The sequence below is a fragment of the Psammomys obesus genome, unplaced genomic scaffold, assembly GCF_907164565.1.
Source record: "Psammomys obesus unplaced genomic scaffold, mPsaObe1.curated_primary_1811, whole genome shotgun sequence".
NCBI classification, from domain to species: Eukaryota; Metazoa; Chordata; class Mammalia; order Rodentia; family Muridae; genus Psammomys; species Psammomys obesus.
Genome location: NW_026585895.1, coordinates 8,400,600 through 8,426,251, shown reverse-complemented (window position 1 = coordinate 8,426,251; position 25,652 = coordinate 8,400,600). Strand labels below are relative to the sequence as shown.

The 25,652-nt window shown below is 45.0% G+C and overlaps 1 protein-coding gene across 3 annotated transcripts in view; it reads left to right on the top strand.

Moving 5' to 3' along the window:
* The window catches only part of Osbpl6 (oxysterol binding protein like 6), a 162,331-nt gene that overhangs the window by 1,486 nt on the left and 135,193 nt on the right, over window positions 1-25,652 (top strand). The gene's annotated exons all lie outside the window — the stretch shown is intronic.

Genomic DNA, 25,652 nt, shown 5'->3' with positions numbered 1-25,652 from the left:
AGTTTTGAATACTGCGAGGTCATGATGTTGGTGTTCCTGTCTGGTGCCTGCTACAGCATTGCAGGTACAAAGACTCACAATAAAGGAATCAGAAGACCTCACAGTAACTCTGGGAGCGAGCAGGTTCCCAAGGTCGAAGGAAAGATGCTGTGTAACTCAGCTATAATCAGCTACAGAGACTGTGCATGCCTCATTGGTCACAAGAAGGGCCCCGATTGGTGGAATGTCGTTCCTGCTATTGGCTTCCCGATTTAATATATTTTACTCAAAATATTTTTTTTAAGTTAACAGGATATTTTGAAATTTAAAGGCTTTGCTTTTACCAACTGGAAAAACTCCTGGTTTTGGCCCGATTTTCCGTTGTTACATCAGTAACTTAGCTCTACAGTCAGTGAATGGATTGCTTTTGGGGAGACTACTGTTTCAAATTGCAGTGACTTATCAGGTGTCTCTTGGTTTTGGTATGTTGTAGTCCTGTGAGATTTCACAGAATCATGTAACAGATGCTGTCTTATCAAATAGATGCTACTTTGATTTAACCTCAAGCGACTTGTAGTCATGCGTAAGTTAACACACAGAAACACACAGACTGTCCAAGATTAAATGTTTTTGGTGAGAGGCCTATAGTGGTACTGTAGATGGATACAGAATTATGTAAAATTACAAGCAGACAAAAGTTTCATGTGATCACTCATGAAGTTATGAGATTATGTTTTATTACACTACTTGGTTAACTACTAGCATTCTGTGAACTTTCTGTTGATCATTCCTCCTTAAGTCTCCTCTTTGTGGAAGACACTGGTGCAGGTTCTGTGGGAGATGTAAAGGCTGTCCCTGCTCTCATAAATTTTTATCTTCTTTAAGAAAAACAAGGGATAAATTGTTGAAAGAACTTTTTTTTTTTTGTTGTTTACTGTAAAGGTTAAGTAATATAGATATTTTAAAAGGCTTGGACAAAAGAGTTTTTATTATCCCTTTGATTCTGGTTTTTTTTTTTTTTTTTTTTTAATTCCCTTATTCAACACTGTATCACCACACTGGTTGTAGCAGCAGCTGACTTCCATTGTTGTGCAATATTCCCTGTCTGTGCTGGGTAACAGTGTGTCTGTTCTCCAGCCAGTGGCCACTTTCTTTTGCATCAAAAGAAAAAAAAAAGTTGTAGTATGTTTCCTATGTACATATGCAAACATTTCTCCGGGGCAGGTACCGAGGGGTAGAGCTACTGGGTTGTAGAATGGTCTGAGTGTTTGAAACACTAAATAGTGTCATATGTTATTCCAAGATTGTTGTGCTAATTTACTTGGGGAAGCCAGGGAAGCAAGCTAACACAGATAAGCAACTACAAAAACAAACTTTTTTTTGCATACATGTTCTGAAACACACTTTTTGTTTGTTTATTTATTTATTTAGAAGAAAAGCAATGATGAGCGTAAAACTTGGAGTGGGCCCACCGAGGTGGCTCAGCAGGTAAAGGCAAATTGCAAACCTCATGACCTGAATTTGATCCATGGTGTTCACATGGTGGAAGGAAAGAACTGGCTCCCACAGGGTGCCTTTTGACCTCTCTACTCAAGCTGTGGAACACACTCGCCCCCCCAATAAATGAATGAATGAATGAATAAAAATTTGAAAGGGTACAGTTGTGTCTTAGGGGGATCAGGGAGAGGGTGCTCTTCCTTAGGTATGGTGGTGAGCTCATAGGTAATATGTTTTAAAAAAGAAAAACAGTGGATCTTGCAAAGAATCAATGATGATATTTTAAAATTTTCAGGAAAAAGAAAGCAAGGTCCCTAGGGCTGTCACACCACAGGCTTGTGCGGCACGAGACCTGGAAGATGCCACTAAAAGGACAGGAAGCCATCCCTGTGCATAAGCTTGGATTGCCAAGAGTTGGTGAGGGACGTTGCCGGGAAGGATGGGCAAGAAGTGGTCACGCTGGCAGTAGGGCTACTTGGAGCTAAGGAAACGTATGACCATGGAGGAGGCAGACATTGGCTGTTTTCCTGCGGTGAAATGCTCCGAATGTCCAGGGAATGATGGGTGGAAGATATATCGGCAGGAGAGAGTCAAGGCAGGAACCCTGGTTGTCTGAGAGTTCTCAAGTTTGGAGAAGATGAGAAAGTTCACATTAAATCACCGAGAAGACAGTTTAGATAAGGAAGAGAGGAAAGAGTCAGAGATACTTGACTAAAGAAACCAGAGGGGTCCGGCGGATTTCAGATGTTAAGTACAGTGAGGAGATGTCAACTTTGGTTTGAACACACGGGCATTGGCGATCTCCGGAGCGATGAGAGCATTAAAGGGTGGAGCCCCAGCGTGTCTGAATGAGTATGGAAAAGCCAGTGAAAATGTTACTGAAGGCTCTTGTATTGTCAGTTTATGGCTGTGGAATAAACAATACCTTGACTTAGATACTGCAGTGTGTCAGTGTCGATGACACTGATCCACAGAGTTGAGGGAGTCTGGGGTTACAGGAGATGGGTTGGATGGGAAGGACAAATCATTCACGGCATGCACGGTGAGAGCGGGGAACTTCTGATCCCAAGCTACTTCATACCCACGTCACAGGGGCGGAGATACCTTCATGGGCCTGAGGATGGGGACCTTCAAGTTTGCTCTCCTACTGTTCCTGATGGAATGTGACCAAGCGCACGCGCGCACACACACACACACACACACACACACACACACACACACACACACACGTATATCTCCTTGATAAATATGCAGTCCTCTGAAGTTCTGTTATTGTTAGAGAGTTTCTGTGTTCTCCTTTGGAGACAAGGATACCAGCTCTTTATTTCTTCCTTTGCTCTATTTCTGTTTTGACAGGTTCTCCCTAGATAGTTCAGGTTGACCTTGAACTAATTATGTGGCCCAAGCTGACCTCAGACTCGGGATCCTCTGTTTTCGTTGTATGAATATTGAGGTTATAGCCATTCCTACCCCAAGACCTTTTATTTATAAGGAAACTTTTGGCTGCATGTCAGCATGACAAATACTAAACCAAAAGCGACTTAGTGGAGGAAAGAGTTTATTGGGATTATGTTTCTAAGTCACAGAGTCCGTCATGGAGGCAAGCAGACCAAGACCTCAAGCAGGACCCTGAGGCAGAAAACATGGAGAAATGCTGCGTGCTGGCTCACACACAGTTCTGTGCTCTGCCAGCTTTCTTATACAGCCTAGGACCACCTGCCCAGGATGGTGCCGTCTGCAGTGGGTGGGGCCTTCTACATCAATGAGTGGTCACACGTGGATAGGCACAGGTCGGTTCTAGGCAGCTGCTCGATTGAGGCTCTTACCCGTTGACAGTTAAAGCCAAGCGGGACAGGTACCTTTTGATGTCTTCTCAGATATAGGAAGAAAATAGTCAGTAGAAAAAGTCACATTTTTGTTGATGCTTGAATGACTCGCAGTAAGTCGGCTGCTCCTAGGTGTTCAGGCTAAAAGGGATTTAAACATCGTAGAGGAGGCAGGATAGAGTGCTTGGTAGAGTGCTTGTCTGCCATGCGCTTGCACAAGTCTGTCTTTAGCGGTGCAAAAAAAGAAGATCAAACCCAAAGAAGCACAATCGTTCTATCAGGGCCTCTCGGTTTCCGGGGGAAGAAAAGCACTCCTTGAGTCTGTGAGCCCTGCGGATAACACCGAGATGGTTTGACCAGGAACTGAATTCTGATAGTGGGGTCAGGAAGTAAAGCCCGCCCCTTCATTAGGGATCCGTAAGGGCAGCTGAATGGGAGGGTGAACCAGGACTTACAGACTTACAGTCTTTCTTGTGACGTATATTCATATATATATGCCCATACCCAGTCTCTCTCACTTTTTCTCTTTTTCTGTTTTTCTGACTAGGAAATGAAGATGTATGTAGTTTTTAGTGCTTACCTTTTTTTTTTTTTAAGGATTTACTTATTTTATTTTATGTGGTTGAGTGCTTTGCCTACATGCATGTATGTGTACCACAGATGAAGGCCTGGGATCCCCTGAAGCTAGAGTTATGCACGGTTGTGAGTCACGATGTGCATGTTGAGAACCGAGCCAGGGTCTTCTGCAAGAGCAGCACGTGCCCCCAACCACTGAGCTGGCCCTCCAGCTCCAAGGGTTTGCTTTTTGAACCACTGTGGCTCTGTCTTTCATTCAGTAGTGGGTGCACACAGGGAAGCTAGGTGCCATGCCTCATTTCCTTGACATCCTCTTTGTGCCAGCAGAGAAAGTCAGCGTGCACTTGGGCCTTAATGTCGAGGGTTTGCCTTACCTTTTATTGAGGCACCCTTCCCGCAGCTCTTGAGATGGGCCTGGTCACCCTTTGAAACCCGTAAAAGCAGAAGGAAAAACAACACCCATTTATTTTTAGAATCTTTTCAGAAGACAAACCAGAAATAAACTTGGCCTCAATTTCCAGCAGTTGGTGCTGCTTCATGCGCCCTAAACTAGAGCTAAGTTTTATTTACGTATTTGTATTGAGGTGTTGGGGATAGAGCCTGGGACCTTTGGTGTGCTAGGTAAGTGCTCTGCGACTGAACTGCATCCTCAGCTCCTTATAAAATGGAAGAAGTTACCTCAGTGCTTTAATACACAGGACATTATTATCATATGTACTAAATATATCGGCGACCTAAGTATCTAAAAGAACATTAAAGTAAATAAATTGTGTTGTGTGTTATTTCTAGAGATGAAGCTAAAAGTCTGGATTTATTTTAAATTATGATCATATTTTTGCTTTCTGTTTATGTGTAGCAGCTAGACAAGCTTTTGCATATTCTCACCCCATCAGGCAGCACATCTGAACAGCGTTGATCGTATAATTTCCCAAGAATAGAAAGAGTGGCACAGTTTGAATGGCATGTGGATTGTGAAGAGATGTTAATGCATTCTTTTTGATCCCAGTAAGTTTCAAATTGAGGCAAGAGCTGCACACACACACACACACACACACACACACACACGAAAGAGAGAGAGAGAAAGCGCACAATCTATAAGGTAGGCCAAGCAAATGTGGGGCTCATGTAAAAGTCCCCTAATGAGCACAGAGGAGGAGGACAGAGATGACTCTAAGATGAGCAGGTAATGAAGTGTCAGTCAGCAGAAGAGAGCAGAGGAGACCTCACCTGCCTTTCCCTTTCAGAATGTGCCCACAGAGGAAATAAGAGGATGGCCCCCAGAAGCTATGACGATCAGGTATTTTGGAAGCCGCTTGGCTCTCCATTAAAACAATACCTTTAAACATCTCAGGGCCTGTAAAAGAAATAAGATTTAAACAAAACAGAGTTAGTGTCATTTGAGGAAAGATCACACCTGAGCTCCTATGTATCAAGAAGAGAAAATGACCGATAACCCAGTACAAAAGGGTAAAGGAAATGAGCAAACTAGTCATTTCACAGAAACTTAGAAGAGGCACTTATAAGGACAGTAGCATGCTTACTTCATGCGGAGAGAAGTGTGAGCTTATAATGCTTGATTTCCTGTATCAGCAAAACTCGTGATCTGTAATACATTATGGTGGCAAGGCTCTCAGAAAGCAGCAAGCGTCATGCATTGTACTTAGGTGAAAAGGATGGCAGAGGTGGCTCCTATGGAGAGCATTGTTTGGCATTATCTACCCAAGTTAAAAATTTACCCTAGGGACCTCAAGGGTTTGCTCCGTTACTATACTTTGCAGGATGAATTTACATGGCAATTTATTATAGTGTTGAGTAAAGAAGATGTGTAAAAAAAAAAAAAAGTTATTATCCTTAACTGACTAAATAATTTGGGAGGAGAAACAAAATTAGATAGCTGTTGAGAGTACAAGCCCGTCCAACACAGTCCTGGTGTGCAGAGATCCGTGGGTCGGAATAACAGAACAAATCAAGGCACAGGTTAGAAAATGAGTGTTTCTGTCAAATGTGAACTCGAGTGCACTTTGTCTGGTAACTGTAAATGCTGTGCCATTAAAAAAACACACACAAAAGCCTCAAGACTACAGTTGCCTCTTAGAAAGGAAACTACGTGGCTGGGTGAATATGGAGGGAGCTTAGGAGCTTAGGTGTTCCTATTTTTTTTTTTTTTAAGCTGGTTAAGCACAAGACTTTAATGTCACTGGGTAGACAGAGGCAGGCAGATCTCTGTGAGTTCGAGGCCAGCCTAGTCTACAAAGTGAGTCCAGGGCAGCCAAGGCTACACAGAGAAACCCTGTCTCAATTCCTCCCACCCCAAAAAAAAACGAAAAAAGAATTTATTGTTTATTCAATTGAAAAAATAATTTCTAGAGGCTCATTCCTGCCGATCAGTTCCGTTGAGTAGTGTGTAACTTGGGGGTCAGTCTGTTGCTGGAGGTCCCTGCTATTTCCCTAAACAGTCACTGTTACCCCTGCCCTCATGGGTTAGAGGTCAGCGCAGAAGGAAGCGTTTGTCCTTTGGAGCAGAGTTGGCCCATCCTGCCTCTCTGCACTTCTCCCTGCTTTCATCGCTGTGCCCCAGCCGGGTGGCCTCACTGGAGAGAGACTCAGAACACTGAGTAGGACCTGGGTGCGGGTGGGGAGTAAGGGAAAATGTGGGGGGCCCTGGTGGTAGACACCAGGGGCTGGGAGAGCACAGACTGTGTCCCAGCTCGAGTCCGGGCAGCCAGAGTAGAAAGAGACAAGACTCCTAGGTTACAGCCTTGATCATTGTTACCCCACCCCCCAAGGTTCCCTCTGGTGTCCAGGAATCTGATTTCTGGCCATTGCTGATCTGCTCCTAACTTTCTCCATTCCCTTGAAATAACCATCCCCCCTGGGATTTATTTTTTTAATCACTTAATATATTTTTTTTAATGCACACCGGTTTTGCCTGCATGTGTGTCTGTGTGAGGATGTCAGGTCTTGGAGTTAGAGACAGTTGTGGGCTGACATGCTGGTGCTGGGATTCGAACCTGGGTCCACCTCTCCAGCCCCTGGATTTATTTTTTTTTTTAATTACTTCCTGAGACTTTGCTGGGTTCTCCTCTCTCATAGCCACGTACTTAGGGGTGATTGTGTCACCACACCTTTTCCTCAAACCCTCGGAAGAATGCAAGCTGTCAGGGAAAAGCCTGGCAAGAGAAAGCAGGAGAGGCAGTGCACGGATAGCTGGTAGACGATTGGTTTCAGAGGAATAGCCATGTGCTGGCAGGACTCTCCTTGGCAAGAATATGAATGGGTATGAGTTAATTATGCCAAAGAAAAGGAGAAGTGTGTGGTTCACGAGAGCTGCCGCGCTGAAAAATAAGTTTTCCGGAAAAAAAAAAAATACTTCGGTCACGAAGTTAGAATTAACTTGCATTTAAATAGATGGAATAATATGCACTTCTCTTCTCCATGAATGTCCTGTGTATGTTTGATGTTTTGTTTTTGTTTTTTTCATACAAATATGTTTAGAAATGAGCAGGGTTGGGGCAGCATGCCAGGGGAAACCCTTGGTGTTAAAGCTGGGGACTTGAAGAGCGAGAGAGGGTAGAGGTGAGTGAGTGGGACAGGCCACAGAAGAGAGGGCAAAGCAGCGACCTCAGAAGCCTTGCTTTTGTGAAAGACACGTGGAGGAAGCTGAAGGACTTCTGTATACCTTTCCGGGGCCTCGGGAATTCAGGACATATGCCATCCGTAGCTACTGTGTCTGGAGTATCTGTTTCTTAGTAGGGTTTGAGAGCAGGTTTCTTCTAACCACCTTTTGCCGGAAGGTTCTCCAGTGTGTGTTAAGCAGAGGAGTGTGCTGTCGTGCTTCAAGTGCATTCATTTTGTTGTTCGTTTGGTTTTCTATCAATGTAACCATCTGTAGAAATAGGCTCATCCTTAGGAAGTTTTGTCAGGATAAACCCTTCTCAGCAAAGTAGTGCCTGTTAGACAGGAAGAGCCCTGAAGGAGCGTTGTGGATGTCTTAAGTTCTGTTTCCAGCTTATGTTTGCAAAGCAGCCAGGCCTGGGGCAGGAGTATCTCGGATCTTGTTTCCCTGAGTGAGAAATGAACATAGAGTGCCTTTGTAGACAGGAAGTTGAAATATTAAGCCCCACATAAGATTTATATTTACATAAGATGAGCTGCTTTTTGTTGTTGATATTTTACGCTTTTGTACCCTAGTCTGGCCTCCAGGTCACTACGTAGCCTAAACTGGCCTTAAACTCCGGCTCTTCCTGCCTCTGCCTCCTGTGGCAATTACAACCATGTACCACCACCAGGGCTACTACCCCCCGCCCCCCACAGTGTTGTTTATTGATTACGGATGTGAGGTGAAGCCTTTTGTTTCTGGTACCATAGAATTTATAGAAAGGACATGGAAATCAAATATGAATTACAGTTTCATTACACTCAGTGACCTTTTTTTTTTCCTTAAATTTCCCTTATGGTTCTCTGCAAGTTAGTTTGTCTTAAGAGAAAAATCTAAGCCGAAAGCTCCCAATTACTGGTGTTTTTGGGGTCACTTGTTAAGCCCTTGGGAGGTGCTGAGCCCACTGCAGGCTGCCTCTGAGGATGACGCTCAAGCTGCTTGTCCAATGCTGTCCCCCCAGCCATCCGTTCCCGACCTGCCTCAGGCCCCCTCTGCTTCCAGCTGCACCTCTCCCATCCGAGGCACCTTCCAGGGGTATCACCTCTCCTACACCCTCTGGCTCCCTGTCCTTTGTGCTCCTCCGGCCCAAACTTCATTTTGAAAATTGGATAATGCTTTGAAAGTTCAGAAGCCGTCTCTTGGCTTTATTTGTGTTGCTGGTTTATTTCCTGGCATGCTGGGGACTAAACCCAGGGCCTGGTGTCTGCATCACAGAGCTATTCACCCTTGTGGGTTTTTTGTTTGTTTGTTTGTTTTTGAAACAGAATCCAGCTGTGTAGCTCTGGCTGGCTGTGGAGTTCAGGTCTCTTGCCTCAGGCTCTGTTCCTGAAAATGAAATTGTAGGTGTGTTAGGCCTTCATGGTTGGATCTGCTCTATTTGCTTTTAAGTATCCCCCCCCCATGTAATTGATTAATTGAGTTGGTGTTGGTGATTGAACCAGGACCTCAGGTGTGCTAAGCACACAGTTTACCAGTAAGCTATAACCTAAGCTCCTCTTGAACTTTAGAGTTTTACAAGTCCGTTGTACAAAAGTATAAAAACACAGAAAAAGTGTCTGTTAAAAATCTCTCCTATTGCTACTTCTAAAAGTATACTTAAAAACTGAGTGTAGCCTTCAGGGTTTTGTTTTTGTTTTTTGTTTCACGTTGTATTTGCTACTCAGCAGTGTTTTTAACTTTTTGTTTGTTTGTTTTTAAGACAGAGTTTCTGGGTAGCCCTGACTTTCCTGGAACTCACTTTGTAGACCAGGTTGGCCTTGAACTCAGAGATCTGCCTTCTGGAGCCTCCCCAGTGCTGGGACCACTGCCGGGCCACTGTTTTTACACAGACCTTTTGCTCTGGAGCAGTGTCAAAATCCAGGAGACAGGGCACGGCCGGCACACGCTGGCTCGGCACCAGCTGCGTGTCAGCTCCAGTCGGTGAACCTCACGGACCCGGCACTATCCGTGGTTGACGCGTGGGGTCAGTCTTCGCACTGCTCGCCAGTTGCTGTGTGTAGCTGGAACGACTTGAGCCTGCATCTTTGCCAGAGGGGACAAGATGGTTGCATTGCCCGAAAGGTCTGTGCTGTCCCTGCCTGTGTCTCCGTGGCCACCGGGGGCACTTCTGAATCTTGCTACCGTCTCGACAGCCAAACACAATCGTTTTGGGAATTCCTCCCTTGCTGTTTTATTTACTTAAATATTTATTAGTGTGCATTGATTACACATGGCAATAGGCCTAATAAACACATTTTTGCTCATGTCCCTCATGATCATATTCACCCTCCCACTCTCTTCACCAACTCTCTCTCTCACACACATACATGTGTGTGAACACACACATAGACACAGGCACACACACACACACACCTGTACACACAGTGCTTTACAGTTGAAGATCCTCACGTGAGAGAGAGCATGCAGTGCTTGTTTGTCTTCCTGGGCTAGCTTAGCTTGCTCACTGTCACGGACTGCAGACGCGTTCACTGTTCTGTGGGTGCCGTGGGCTTTGTCTCCGGCAGGCTGGGTAGACCCCCACTGCGTGTGCACGTTTCTGTGTCCGCTCACCTGACTTCAGAGGCTGGCTGGCGTGTGAGCAGTGTGTGCAGAACGCGGGCGCGCAGGCGTCTCCGTGGCGTGCTGCCTTACATTCTTTGGGTGTGCTGGCCAGGTGCAATGTCGTATGGCGGTTCTATGCTTAGGTGTTTTGGGGAACCATATGTTGGCTGTAATATATTTAAAAATTGTACTCATAGTACGTGAGTGTGTGTAGGTGTGTGTGGGTGGGGTTGGACACGCTCCTGTATACACGTGTGGACGTCAGAGGCGGACGTCGGGTGTTTTCCTCTGGCATTCTCCACCTTGTTTATTTTGAGGCAGGGTCTCCTACTGAACCTGCAGCTCACAGACGAGCCAGTGAACCCTAGGGGTCTGCCTCTTTCCAGCTTTCCACTTCCCCAAGTGTTAGGGTTACAGACAGGCACTACTTCTCCCGGCCTTGCTGTGTGTTCTGGGATCTGAACCCGGGTCCTCAGGCTTGGGTGACAGGCACATTACTGGCGGCACCATCTCCCCAGTCCTGCTACTCACAGCTTTTATTTTTTAATTTTATGTTTTGGTTTCTTGAGACAGGATCTCACTATGTAGCCTTGGCTGGCCTGGGAATCACCTTGTAGACCAGGCTGACCTTGAACTCATAGAGATCTGGCTGCCGGTGCCTCCCACAGGCCTGGGACCAAAGGCGTGCGCCACCATGCCCAGCTTGCCCATAGTTTTGAAAAGATCCAGAACGGGTTCTCTTGAGCATGTCATGCTTTACTGAATTCTAGTTGAACCTGTAGGCTTACTTCTTGGAATTACAGCAACTTGCATGTAGATCTTTGTATACAGCTCTGATTATTCCCCGGGCTTACTGGATTAAGGGATAGCAATGCCTCAAGGCCTTTGTTCAGGATCCGCCAAGACAATTCCAACATATCGTCTCTAATAATGTGCAAGACTTCTTGATATAAAGAACTGTTCATAAACTGTAGGGACACAGGCACCGCTGGTTCACACACAGCTCTTGTACTAGACATTGCTTTAAATGCTTTGTGGGTATTTTTGCAACCAAGTCGCAAAACTTGGTCCTCACACTCACGATAATGCTCAGTAGTGTTTAGATCCATTGTAAAGATAAGAGCATAAAACTCAGTTTCCTCAGGCCTCACCAGGGTTTCCCTGTGTCTTATCTACCTAAAAGCAGCATTTTATTGTTTTATTTCCTCACTAACATTCTATTTTAAGAAAGTAAAAGTTCCCTTTCTTTCCCCTCCTCCTTTCTCTTTTCCTCCTACATTCCAGAATTGCATTTGACAATTCTTCTTTAAAATGTAATCATTTATTATTTAATGTGTGTGTGTTCTCTTTTTTTCTTTTTCTTTCTTTTTTTTTTTTTTTTTTCAGAAGGAGGTAGGCTGATTTTCTTGTCCAGGTCTGCCCTACTAAACCCTGTGGTCTTCAGGCTTTTGGATGTCATAGAGAGCCTCAGTCGGGGTTGGGACTCAGAGCTGTTAAGAGTATATTTGGGTCCCCCCTCCCCATATTAAAAAAAAAAATCTCTCAAACTAATGCTATTTCAAGGCTTTTCTTAACTCTACAAAGCTCTTAGATTCGTCTTCTTAACTCCCACGTTCACATTGTGTGTTCTGTGCTGGGAATTCAGTGTGATGTTCAGTATATAATTTTTGCTAATTGATTGATATGAAATCACTCTGTACATTGTTTCCTATTATAGACTCAACATGTCGGTTTGTTTTGTGTTTGTACTGTAAGTCTTTGGGAACATTGAATTAAAAAAGCTTCGATGCTTTTCCCTCAAATTTTAATAAAACTTGAATAAAGCAGTATGTCTGTTCTCAAAATTTCCATCCCAGGGCAGCTGACAATTATTTCTGTTTCTCCCTGTGAGAAATGGTTCTCTAAAAAAAAAAATGAGAAAACGTTCTTTTGAGGGAAATGTCTAATTATTCTTTGTGAGCTGGCCACTGGTGGGAAATGACAAGGTTTAAGAATTCCGCTTTTTCAAGGCACCAGTAAAGTTAACAAAGACTAAATACACCGCTTTAATCTCCGGTTTCTAAAACTAACAGCTTCATCTGGTTGAAAATGGGCTGTGTGACGTTTCTCTGCAAGTCAATGCTTTGAGTTAAATTCAAGCAAAAATCTGCTTCCTCAGACACTTTAAAAATTACTTTATGTTCGTGTGTGTTCATGACCTTTGCTCTGTGCCCTGCATGCACGCAGCAGTCAGGAGTCATCAGACCTCCTAGAATTGAAGTTATGAATGGTTGTGAGCAGTGAGGGTGCTGGGAACGGAACCCAGGTCCTCAGCAGGAGCCGTGTCTGGTCCCTTTGGATTGTTTCAAAAGCTGCCGGCAATTCCTGTTGTAACCTTTTCTCTCTCTCATCTGCTGGCATCCATGTGGCGACCATCTCACCAGCATGAAATTGGTCACTTCCTTCTGAGGATGCCATAGTGCTGCCTAGGGGGTATTCCTTGAAAATCGTTTACTGGTTTTAGTTCTGTGAACTTTTCTGAAGTAACTGTGTTTATTCAGAATCCCAGTGAAGTCTGGTTAAAATGCCCGATCTTACAAATGTCACTGAGTAGCCCGTTGAGAAGTATTGTGTAATTCACCTTTCTGACTTAAAAGATAGTTTAGAATCCCGTTTAGTATTCTAAAGGAAATATTGGTGAGCGGTGGTGGGAATTATTAGACAGCCGATTCTCACAAAATGAGCTTAGAGCGACAAGTTAAAAGGAAGAGAACAGCCAGCCTTCAAAATAATGCTTCCTTGGGGATAACGCAGACACTGTTTTGTGACAGGCAGATGCCCCAAATACCTGTCACCGAGTTTTCTTACTATCTCCGAATGCAAGGTTTAATGTTTGCCTTTCCAGCCTTATCCAAATTACATAAGAACCTCAGCCCCCTCCGGTTCACCTTTCTCATATTGAAAATAAGGAAACTGAGGTACACGCAGCGAGGTGCGCTAGACAGTGACACACTTGGCTTCTAAAGCGCGGCCTGGTGTGTGGTGCACAGTAGGTTTGGTTTTCTGGTGTATGTGCAGATGCTGTGCAATGCTGACAGAGACAGGGACAGTCTTTGTGTTCTGAGAAGTGTGTGTGACGCGTGGAGCCCCCGGCTGCTCCCACGTGTGCCGAGTCACTGCAGCGCCCGTGCTTTCTCAGATGTGACGTGAGCTTTGAAGTCAGGCCACATAGTAACAAACATGGGGAGAGAACCTTGGAGGCTGGCACACCTGAGTGGGGTGTGGATTACCCCTCCCTCCGACCACTCCAATACCCTGGTGGAGCACCGTTCAGTACGGTCCGTGGGCGCCCGCACCAACCATTATTTCTGCTCCTGCTTCATAACTGTAATCGTTCTACTGTTATGAGTTATGATATGAGTATCTGTGTTTTCTGATGGTCTTAAGCGACCCCCGTGAAAGGGTCGTGACCCACAGGTTGAGAACTGCTGGCTGAGGTGAAGTCTTGGCGGTGTTCAGATACAGTGGGTGAAGTGGCCTTCAAAAGCACAGGCAATTGTAGTTTGCCTCGGAGGGTAACTAGTCATCGATGAGGGAGGACGGAGCCTGGGAACTTTATGTCTTGATTTTCGAGTAAGTCTCGGCCATCTCGTAACAGTCCTAGATAGACTACAAACCCGGAAAGGTGAGACAGCAAAGCCTCGATGAAAGAAAGTAAGCAAAAAAAATGTCCGAAAAGGACACATAGAGTGTTGATGATGAAGGGAACAAGTGGGCGGAGTGGGCATAGTTAATCCTCTTTCCACCAGAAAGCACTGTGCATCGAACCAGCGGATGGCGTTTCCCGAGTATATGTCCTGATCGCTTTCAGGCCCGTAACGTGACAAATGAGAGTTCTATGGGGTTGCTTATTGGAGCACTAATTTATTAACAGACATGGTGGATTTGTGGATTTCCAGAATTGTTTGTCTAATCCTCTTAAGGGCATTATGCCACTGAGCAACCCCCCACCTATTGTTTGACCAGTTTAATTAGAGTGCTCATTTGTCATACTTCAGGAGCCTTTGGCTCTTGGCTGTGGAAGGATCCAAGGCAAAGAACTGGTTTTCTGCTCTTTCACAGTCACATCTCAGGTTTTTTAAATCGGCTCAGAATTGAGTTAGTTCTTCAGATGTGTGAATTTTTCTAACACTTTTTAGTAGTTTTTTTTTCCCATAATTTTAATTTGAAGGCCATGTCACAGGATTTATCTTGAAATAGTCAGTATCTAATATTTGTCTTGTGTGAGGAATTATTTTCTAGTAGATAGAAGGAAACAGAAAACCTTCTTGAGTCCTTGTGTGGCTGAAAACCTGCTGATACTGTGTCAACACAAGAGGAAGAGAGCATACAGGTAGTACTCAATATTGTACGGCTGGGAATTAGGAATTAATGAGAATTACCTCAAACTGTGTGAAAATCCATTTTATTTTATTACTTGATCGTGTTCTTTTTATACTGAACCAACGGAATAAGAAGTCGGAGCACAGAGCTGAGGCCACAAGAGCACAGCCGTGCTAGCTCCTGTTTTTTACCCATCATTTGGTCTTCTGATTTTCAGGATGAAAGGAATAGAGAAATTTGATTCCTGTCTTATCACTTACCAAATACTGGATGGATTCTTTGTCAGTTTCGTTCTTATAGGAACGAAGTGTCAGTTAAGTGACACTTGACAAACTTTTCTTTTGTCAAACGTTTCTTTGAGAAAGTCATGTGACCACAGGGTCCTGGCTACTGAAAGTGGCTCTGTACCTGTGCACGCTTATGAGTGCTGGTTGTCTTGCTCTTGACAGGGTTTTGTTGGGATAGCTTGTAGCACAATGGCGCACGCCTTTGATCCCAGCACTCAGGGAGGAAGAGGCAGGTGAATTGTTGTGAGTTTAAGGCCAGCCTGCTCTATGAAGCGAGTCCAGGACAGCCAGGGCTACATAGAGGAACCCTGTCTTGAAAACCAAAATAATAACAAAATAAAATAAATAATAAATTAAAAAGATAAAACACTAAAAAGATAGTTTATAGTGTGCTCTTCAATGTAGATTCCTCTACAGATGTTTGCATATTTTTTTTTCACTCTGATTTTGACAGGGTCTCGCTCTGTAGCCTGGGTCTCAAGGTCAGCATCCCCCTGCTTCAGCTTCCTGAGTGCTGGGGTCATAGGCGTCACCGTACCTGTTTGTGTCGTGATTGGTGTTGATAAAGTTGGCAGCTTTTGGTGATGTTGGCAGCTTTTGGTGATGGAGTTTCCTGATGTCCATTTTGTGTCGTAGGCGAAGTATTGTTTTTCTGTTTTGTTTTTGTTTTCCCTTCGGTTGGGGAAGGTACAATGAATGTGTTCCAACCCTTCCCCATAGACTCCACCCGTGGATTCTGTCTGTAACAGTCTGTACCGAGGCATATGCGTCTCTGTCTTCTGTATTAGCTAGAGTTCCCCTGTGTGGGAAAGTGGTCCTCAGTTCATGTATGTGTGCGTGTATTTAAGGTTGGAGAAGTGGCTGTTCATTGCACTGTATGGGTTACACTTTAATTCTGACAGTTTTGTCGCTGACAGTTGTTACAGCTTTGGATAATGAGAGCTGCATCTTTCGAGGTCTCTTGTGAGATTTCTGACAGTTCCACCAGACTGTACTGGTGTCCAGTTGTCTCTATACTACTGCTTCCTTCTTAGATCTGCTGTCATCTCCTCCAATTAAACTTTTTTGATACTTACCTGCCTGTCTCTAAGTTAAATATTTGTAATTTATTACTTTTTTTTTTAGTTGGAATAATTTTGTATTTTAAAAAAATATTCTAGAAAAAAAATTCTAAAGCACTATAATAAACTTCCAATGTTTCTCTAATCTTACCCTTTCTCCTATCATTTCAGCACAATTGTATTTTAGTTAAATAAACATCTTTGTTCTGTGTTACTATAACTAGGCTGGTCAATTTATAAAGAATAAAAGTTTGATCAGCTTACTGTTCTGAAGACTGGGACCCCCAGGGCCCAGGGGCTACATCTGGAGAAAGCAGAGCAGGTGGGCTTGAAGTTAAATTAGTTTTTATAACAGACCCAATGTTGAGGTTAAGCATTATAGTCTGTTAACCACAGAATGGGTTTGCCTGTCCATCAGGACAAGACCCCTCATGATCTAGACATCTTAGAGGCCACTCCCAGCTGGTCCCACTCACCAGCTCACAGAAGGATTGAATTTGTTGAGCATGTTTGGTGGGGTCATTACAGTATTGCGATCAGGATTCAACATGTATATTGATTAAGCCATGTAAATACAGTCCCGCCATGGAGTAGAGCATGTTTATTTTCCTCCTTCTGTGAAAGATTTTGTTTTCCTTAAGCGAATGGTGTGTGTGTGTGTGTGTGTATGTGTGTGTGTGTGTGTGTGCGTGTGTGTGTGTGCATGTAGTTTGTTCATTTTTCCATGGGCCTTTCATGAATTTCACCTCATCTGCTGATACTATCAGTCACTCCACCCAAAGTGTGTTCCTCGGCCCCAGCAGCCCTGGCATCATTCAGGAGCAGGTGTGAAAAGGAGAAGTTGGACTCTTCGCTATCAGTGACCTTTCAACCAGACCCCATCATTTATGAGCGTGCTAGAGCGTAAGAAGCCCAAGTACCCTCTAACAACCTTTTGTCTCTCCAGAGCTTCCCAGAACAGGATGCTATCTGTGCTCCTCAAACCCTGAACCCTATCAGCATTAGCTCCTCCCCCTCCCTGCAGCCAAGGCTCCTTCCCACCTCTGCCCTGCATCTGATCCGCTGCATTCTCGTCTGTGTCCCCTTGGCTCGACTCTCTGCTTCCATTTCTTCCTTCGTTCTGCCTTTTCCTGTCAGAATTTCCTGTTAGACATCTGCAGACACTTATTTAAAGGTGCTGGTCTGAGAGTTGTCTCCCAGCAGGGCCTTGCAGAACCAGTCTGATGAGGAAGCCTACTCCTCTATAGCACCCACAACAGCTCAAGGTTTTCCCATTGTCTGGGCAGAGTCCACCTCCTCCTACTCCCCAAGAAGCAACTTAAGGGAGAGAGGTTTATTTTGGCTGATGATTTCAGACGTTTCAACTGTATGAGATGTTGATTCTGGGCCCATGGTGCCAATAAACCTTATGGTGGCCATAAGATGTGTGGCATAGCCGGTAAGCCATGGTAGCCTGGATGGAGAGTGAAGGATAATAGGAAGGAACCTGGACAAATAAAGTACAACCCCCCCCTCCCCCCAACACGTCTCCGTTGACCTACAGGGGCCACGTTCTACAGTTTCTACATCGCAGTAGTGTATATAGACTTTAAACCATTAATGAGTTAAGCCCATGCTTAGGCAGGAGCCCTCATGATTTAACCAACTGTGGACAAATAGACCCTTCTAGACACACCCAAATGTGCACTTCACTAATCTTATACATAATTAACCCGATTAAATTGACAATAAAGATTAACCATTACACTAGTCATAACTGGACCTAGAGATACTGTCCGATGGCCATCTGCTTAGTCTTATGACTTGATTAGTGCCCGGTGGGCAGGCACATTTATGGAGCATACAGAGAGTGGGTACACACCGCCTCCTGGGATGGAACAGAGGCCGAGACAAGGACAGGAATGAAGATGAGTGTCGTGTACCTGCGTGGGCAGAGCGGAATACAGACACAGGAGTGTGCTGAGCCTCCTAGTTAGTTCTGGGCAGGTCAGGCAGAGCATGTGCACAATACGGGGAGCAGTTGCTTGGCTGCTAACACGATTTCCAGGACGTTGGGTAATCGCTATGTCCATAGCCTGTCCTCTCTCGGGAACAGCTCCCAGGCAGCTCTTCCAGGACTTGAGTTTTTACCCTTCCTATTCGGCACCACCTCTGCGTCCCCTTCTTTGGATCTGGAGCTCTCAAATGGCAACCGCTGGCTCTAGTTCCTAACTGCTGCCCTGCTGCCTGGATTCAGCTTGACACCAGAAATTTCCTTTGGCTGCTGCTATGGAGACCGGCGCATTCTCCACTGTGGGACTCCTGCCCAGACAGAGAAGTCCTTGGAACAATAAATTGTACTTTGCTACATTATTTCATAAAAGCACTGTTATAAATGGTTGCTGGGGGCTTTAGTTAAGTCCATTTTGGCTTAAGACCATTATAGTCAGTCAGTCTGTCTGTCTATCTATCTGTCTGTCTGTCTGTCTATCTATCTGTCTATCATCTGTTCATTTATGAGATTAGTGTCTCAGATTGTAGTCCTGGGTAGCCTGGAATTCACTATGTAGATCAGGCTGGCCTCAGACTCAAAGAGATCCTCTGCCTCCTGGTGCTGGGATTAAAGGCAGTTATGTTTGAAGTTCTAGGTATGAGATTTGAAAACCCAGTTTTGTGCACAAGTTCCATTGGTAAGTTGGGGTTGCCTTGCAACAGCATGCAAAAGAAGGAAAATGTCATTATCAGATATTCATTAGGCTCCCAGTTGTGCATCGCACCGTTGTGATGGTTGGCTCTACGGGTCCGCTGCTGGGCCTATTTTATCAGCTATAATAAAGCTGCCGTACAAATTGCCCTCTGAACCTCAGCACATTTGAGCTTTCCCTGACACATGGAGTGTCCTACTAACAGGGAAGATTAAGGCAAGACAGACTCCTAGTCTGAAAGAAGGAATAATTTTAACTTAAATGTGTCTTTTCCTGAGGCCCAAGTTCTTTTAGTCACTGAGCCTGCACTAATTTGGATGATTCTTTGGGGGGCCAAGGTGGTCTCCTTAAATTCACACTTCCTGTTGGCTCAGTGTTTTCTTTCGAGGGAAGCACTCAGAATATAATGTGACACCCAGAGATTTTCAAGAGATTAAAACGATGTGTTCTATTCTAATCTTATACTTGCAACTAATGGCCTGAACTAATTATGCATAAAGGACCAAGCCATTAGTGTTAATAGGAAGTGACTTCAGCAAGTTACAGTTTGGCTCAAAGACTCAATAACTACTTCAAACAGTAGTCAGGGAGGCAGCATACACTGTATAAAAGGCCTTAGCTGGAAGTTATTCACGCTGCTTCAAGTTGGGTCTTCCTCCAAGTCATTACCCTATACTTGGTCATTTCCTTTTCAGCACCCCTTTGAATTGGAGGTCATGAAGGGGTTGCTTTGTATATATGCCCTTGTGCTGTGCAAGCATGGGCTGTCTAGATTGCTTCTCTTTCAGCTGTTTCGAAGCTCTTCCAGACACTTGTGATAGCAGTGTGCCCAGGCCTCCGTGGTTGGCTCTTTATACTCCCTTATGGCTCAACCTCCTTAAGTTCCAACTCTGGGCTAGCAGATCTCAAGTGGACCAGCCATCTTCCACATTCCAGAGGCATATTCCCTTTGGTTGGCTTAGAAGGACTGTAAAGCTGTGTTCATCCCACAGGGCACCATGATCTTCCCTCTCAGATACGGCCTCCTCTGTCCTCCCCTCCCTCCTCAGTTGGGGGTCCTTGAGCGCAACCACAGAGCTTGTGGTTGTGCTAACCACTTCCTTCATGCCCCAGCCTGTGTCCAGGCCTCCACCATCTCCTTTCTGGAATATGGTGAAAGCTCTCTATGTGGTCCCCCCCCCCACATGCAGCTAGCCCCCTTCCAAACTATCCATGACTGCTGGAAAAGTATTCAGATGTCATTCTGATCACGTTGCTGTCTGCTTAGGTGTTCAGTTGATCACCCCCTTATGTCTGGGGTGCTCTTCTACCTGGCTACTGCCTATTTTCCCTCTCAGTAGTAGTATTCATATCAGCCTTGAGGAACGTTTCCAAAAGCCCTCTCCAGTTGGTAAGATTCCCCTGCTAAATATGCCAACAGCATCCTGTATTTCCTAGCACTCGTTATGATTATAATTGAGTATTTGTATAATTACTGGTTTGATGCCCGATTCTCTCGCTGGCTTGTAAACTCCCTGGGAGCAGGGATCACGCCTGCCTGGCTCACCAGTCTCTCCCCAGTGTCTCTCCTGACAAGTATTTGCCAAGCGAATGTATAATGAATGGATTGGACAGAAGCTGTGGCATATGTTATGTGTATTTGTACTTATGTTTGAAGATGGGGTATTTGATGTTCTAGGAACTCGAATGCTTCCCACTCCGTAATGAGTGGTGCTGTGAAGGCCTTATTTAGATTTTGTTAATCGTTCAGCTGGTTTATCCTCTCCTCTGCTTCATTCTTCTCTACGTCATTCTGTGCTGGCTTGGCTTGTACTGGAGAAAAAGAACCAGTGAACAGCAAAATATGTAGTGCAGAGAGTACGGTTATGGTTTGGATGCGAAGTGTCCCATCCATAGCCACATAGATTGACGGCAAGGTCTCCAGTCATTGGATCCACTTACTAAGAAGTGATTGGGTCACGAGGGCTTTGATAACCGCTCCATGGACCAATAACATGGCATTATAGGGATAGTGAGCCTATTTGGAGGACATGGATTGCCAGGGTTGTGGAAAACATATCTTATTTTTGGCCACCTTTGACCCTCTGCTTCCTGGACCCTGTGCCATAAGCAGCTTCTGCTATACCCTTCCTCTACAGAGCTGCTTCCGCCTTGCCAGTTGCCTGAAAAAAATGGAGCCAGCCAGCCAGCCATTGACTGGTCTTCAAAACCCTGAGCCAAAAGCAAGTCCTTGATCTTCTCAAATTGTTTTTCTCACCAGTTTCATTACCGTAATGATGAACTACCCAGTGGTGGGAGGGGCCGAGCTAGGCAAGTGGGAGAGCAATCCACTGGGTCTCTCCAGGAGGGGTGGACAGTGGGCTGCTTCTCAAGGGTAAGTCTCTTCTGCAGAGACACAACATCCCAGCTGTGTTCAAAGCCTTCCGGCTATCTCTCCCCGCCCTCCCCCCCCCCAGGCCACAGGATTTTGAATGAAGTCCTCCTTAAAGTCAACTGGGTAGAGACTTCAGTCACATCATGCAATACCTTCATAGCAACCCCTCCATGAATGTTTAGTTGAACAATTGGAGACTGTAGCTTACAGTCAAGTTGGCACATAAGACTGGCCACCTGCAAGCCAAACCAGCGAAATCTCAAATAAAACATCCCCCTAAGCCTCAGTGTTTATAAGATTGGGGATGTAAGTGCTTCATTCAGGAGGCTCTGTATTCGCTATGGAAGTGTTTGTATAACAAAGCGTTTGCCTGTTTTCCTGGATCCTAAATAACCGCATAACAGTACTCTTAAAACAAGGGTGAGACTACCGCAGGCATGAGTCCGTAATAAAATCCTAGAACGGAAATGTCTCTGTTATGTCTAATGCAACGCTTTTCAACCTGTGGGTTTCGACCCCTTTGGGGCTTGCACATCAGATACTTAGATTATGATTCATAACAGTAGCGAAATTACAGCTATAAAGTAGCAACAAAGTAATTTGATGGTGGGGGGGTCATCACAACATGAGGAACTTCCTAACGCACCTCAGCATTAGGAAGGTTGAGGACCACTGGTGTGGTGCTGCTAAAAAGCAGGCAGCTACGCCTTTAATGAACGCCTGTTTGCAAGAACAGAGAACATTTACTAAGGTCTGAGCTAGAAAGTGGGTTTTCAAGGTCAGACAGAGAGCCACCCTGTGTTACAAGGCCTTATGTAGTCTATTTGGGAAACAGATAAGTAGAGACACTTGCAATCCCAGAGATGGATGAGGTTATACTGAAGAAAGTGGGCCAGACGCACTTTGGTGACAGCTAATGAAGAACCATGAATGGTACACTTGGGGTCCAGCATTCGTCTGCAGGCAGGGGAGAGGCAGAGGAAGTATTGAAGACAGAGGACTGGATATAAAATCAGTGGTGTTTATCAGCAGGGTAGGGAAAAATATTAGAAAATAACTTTGAGGTTTCTTTGCTTGAGACAGGTTTCTTTGTTTTGGGTTTCTCCGTGTAGACTTGGGTAGCCTTGACTGTCCTGGACTTGCTCGTACACCTGGCTGGACTCCATCTCAAAGATCCGCCTCTTGAGTGCTAGGCTCCAAGATGTGCACCACCACCATCCAGCTTGAGGTTTACTTCTGAAGACTTGGCAGTGGGGGAGCACTGGAGTTAAAATGAGAGCTTATGTCGGAGGCAGGTGAAGGAACAGAGGGCATGGTTGCTGTTTCTGGGCGCCTGTGCTGGGCCTGGTGTATTACTTGCTGTTTCATTGCCGTGCTAGTGGCCGGTGGCACTGCTCTTTGGGGTGAGGTCACGTAATGATGCTGAGCCGGCGTAAATCTGGCAAGAACTTGAGTCACCTCAGTTGATGGCTGGCTTCCATCAGATTGGGCTGTGGCCATGTTTGTGGAGTAGTAAAAGTATTTTTACTGAGTCAGGGAACTTTGTACGATGTATTTTGATCAAGTTCATCCCACTTCCTCCTTTTCTCTTACTAGATCTACTTCCCCTAACTTTAAGTCCTCTTTTGAGTTCTAAATTTAACCACCCATTGATTCCAAATTTGTGCTGTCTAAAAAAAAAAAAAAAAAAAAAAAAGTTTAAGAGTGAGGCTATCCAGTGGAACCTGATTGCTCCACCAGGAGCCACACCCTTAAAGAGAACTGAATCCATCCCCTTCCCCCAGAAGAAAACCTGAATGTATCAAGTCACTTAATTCTAATAAGCAGCGTGAAGATGCAGGCTCACTGATTAGGCATACCCTATGGATCCACCCTATGGATCTGCTCTGGGCCTCAGAGGAGGATGGTTCAGAGCTCTTGCTGTCTTAGTTAGGGTTTCATCGCTGTGAGGAGACACCATGACCCTGGCAACTCTTATAAAGGCAGACTTTTAATTGGGGCTGGCTTACAGTTTCAGAGGTTTAGTCCAGTATTATAGTCATGGTGGGAAGCCTGGCGGCGTGCGGGCGGACACGGTGCCGGAGGAGGAGCTGGGAGTTCTGCATCTTGCTCTGCAGGCAGCAGAAGGAGACTGTGTTCCACCCTGGGCTTAACTAGAGCATATGTGAGAGCTCAAAGCCGGCCTGCATAGTGACACACTTCCTCTCACAAGGCCACACTTTCTCCAGTAAAGCCGCACCTCCTAACAGTGCCGCTCCCGGTGGGCCCGGCGTCCACACACGTGAGTTAATGGGGACCACTCCTGTTCAAACCACCACACTTGCCTTCTCAGGCACAGTCACTTGTGAGAGTCTAGAGCCTATTCAGTACAGTTCACAGCCCTCACTCTGCTTGTGCTGTGCCATTACATTCATTAGTGACTTGTCCCATTCTTTTAATGCTTCCAAATTATTTATTTTATTATTTGAGGTGATAATTTAACTACATCCTTTTGTTTTTTTTCCTTTCCTCCTTTCAATCCCTTCTTGCTCTCTTTCAAAACCGTGGCCTCTTCTTACATTAAACTTGTTGCTACGTTCATATATGTATTTTACATATGGCACCATAGATTTGTTGCTACATTCATGTATGTACATATGGCGCCACCCCTGTGAAGGGGGCCCTGGGATGTCTAAGAAAGCATGGTGAAGAAATCATGGGAAGCAAGCCAGTAGTATTGTTTCTCATGGCCTCTGACTCAGTTCCTGCCTTGACTTCCCTCAGTGACGGACCGTTGCCCGGAAGTGTGAGACGAAAGAAGCAGCTCTTCAATTCCTAGGTTGCTTTTGGTTATGGTGCTTGTCATAGCAACAGGAGACACGGTAGAACAGAGGGGCTCCAGCCAATAGGAAGCTGGGAAGGTGCCTGGTGTTGAGATTTCAAGTCTTGTCTATCTTTAAAAAAAAAAGAAAAAAAAAAAGAAAAAAAAAAAGAAAGAAAGATTTATTTATTTATTTATTTACTTACTTATTTATTATGTATACAGTATTCTGTCTTCATGTACACATGCACTCCAGAAGAGGGCACCAGATCTCATTATAGATGGTTGTGAGCCACCATGTGGTTGCTGGGAATTGAACTCAGGACCTCTGGAAGAGCAGCCAGTGCTCTTAGCCTCTGAGCCATCTCCAGCCCTCTTGTCTTTTTTTTTATTGTGTGTATGTATGAAATATGTGGGGGCCCATGAGTGCGTGTATGTGTCTAGATGTGAAGACAACTTGTAGAGTCTGTTCTCATCTTCCACCTTGTGTTTCTCCCAGGGGTTCTGCTCGATTTCACGCTTTGTGACGAATGCCTTTACCTGATGAGCCATCTTGCTTGTCCCTGGGGTCTTCCATCTTTTTAAAAGAGGGATAGTATAGGCTTGCTACTCTAAACATTACCCAACAGAAGATTCTAAGGGAATGTTTATTTCTAACCAAAGATAAATGTCAGCTAGTAGTGGGAGGGGGGGAAAAATATCTTCCATTTATGAGTGATTTCTCACTGTCTTGTAATTCCTGGGGAAAGTTGATAAGCCGAGGTTTCTTTGGCCTTGAACATTCCACCTGATGAATGAATTCAGATGGACTAAGTCTGCCTTTTTAAAAGCAAGAGACACTTGCCAGCCAGTTTTCTTGGGAAATTGAAACATGAAAATAAGTTGCAGGCAGGGGAGATGGCCCGGTGGGTGAAAGGATCCCAATTTGGTCCTCAGAACAAATGGAAAAAGCTGGATGTGGCTGTGCACACCTGGGATCTGAGCACTGCCGGGGCCAGATGGAAGGCAGGGACGGGATCACCCGGAAACGTGCAGAGTGTGTGGAATGGCAGAACTGACTGGAGAGACCCTGCTTCCGAGGTTCTCCTTCTCCCCTTCCCCTTCCTCTTCCAATCTCTTTCTCCTCCTCCTCTCTCCCTTCCCTCCCTCTCCTTCTCTTCCCTTCTTCAGAACAGTAAGAGTACAGTAACAGAACAGTAACAGTAATGAGCCATGAGCCATTAAATGAAATAGGACCCTGTGGGTCTCTGTTTGCTAAGTGAATCGGAGAAAAGTTCTTCCTGTGTTAGTTGGGGGTGGGTGTCAACCGAGAGGTGCAGAAAGAGCTTAGGAAATAGAAAACTTGTTATCCAGAAAGCTTGCGTAGTGGAGTTTACTGAGGCAGCAACTGTGAGAGAATGCCAAGCTTGGTATTCAGAGTAATTGGCCTAGTTCAGTGGTAGACTGTTTGTCTAGCATGGAGAAAGGCCCTAAATTCCGTTCCCAGTACTGCCAGAACAAGCAACAAACAAACAAACCAGGAGCGTTAATGTGGCATCATATGTTTAGGGCTGGGGTCTCACCAGAAGGCTGTGGCATGAGTCATGTGAGCATTGTCATGTTTTGTGATATATAGACAGGGGTCCTGTCTATACTCACTGTGGAGTGGTTCAGAGAGTTCTTCTAAAGACTGAAGAACTGCTTACCGAGGTGAGGGTGGCAGAGGAGGAGCTCCTACAACTTTAGATTCGATTTAAATGATTTCAGATTTGATGCATCTTTTTTTAAAGTTAGAAAGCTCGGGGAAGGGCTGCAGAATTGGAATGGAAAGAGCTGCAGAACAGTGACAGTCAAAGGTGAAGAATGATGCTGGAGAGAATCATCTTTGATATGTGTGCGCTGTGAGTGTGGGTGGGTGCAGGCACTTGGAGGCCAGAGCAGAACATGGGCCATCTTCCTTTATGGCTGTCCGCTTTATTGCCTTCAGATAACGGCCTGTCACTGAACAGGGACTTGAGAAGCTTGCAG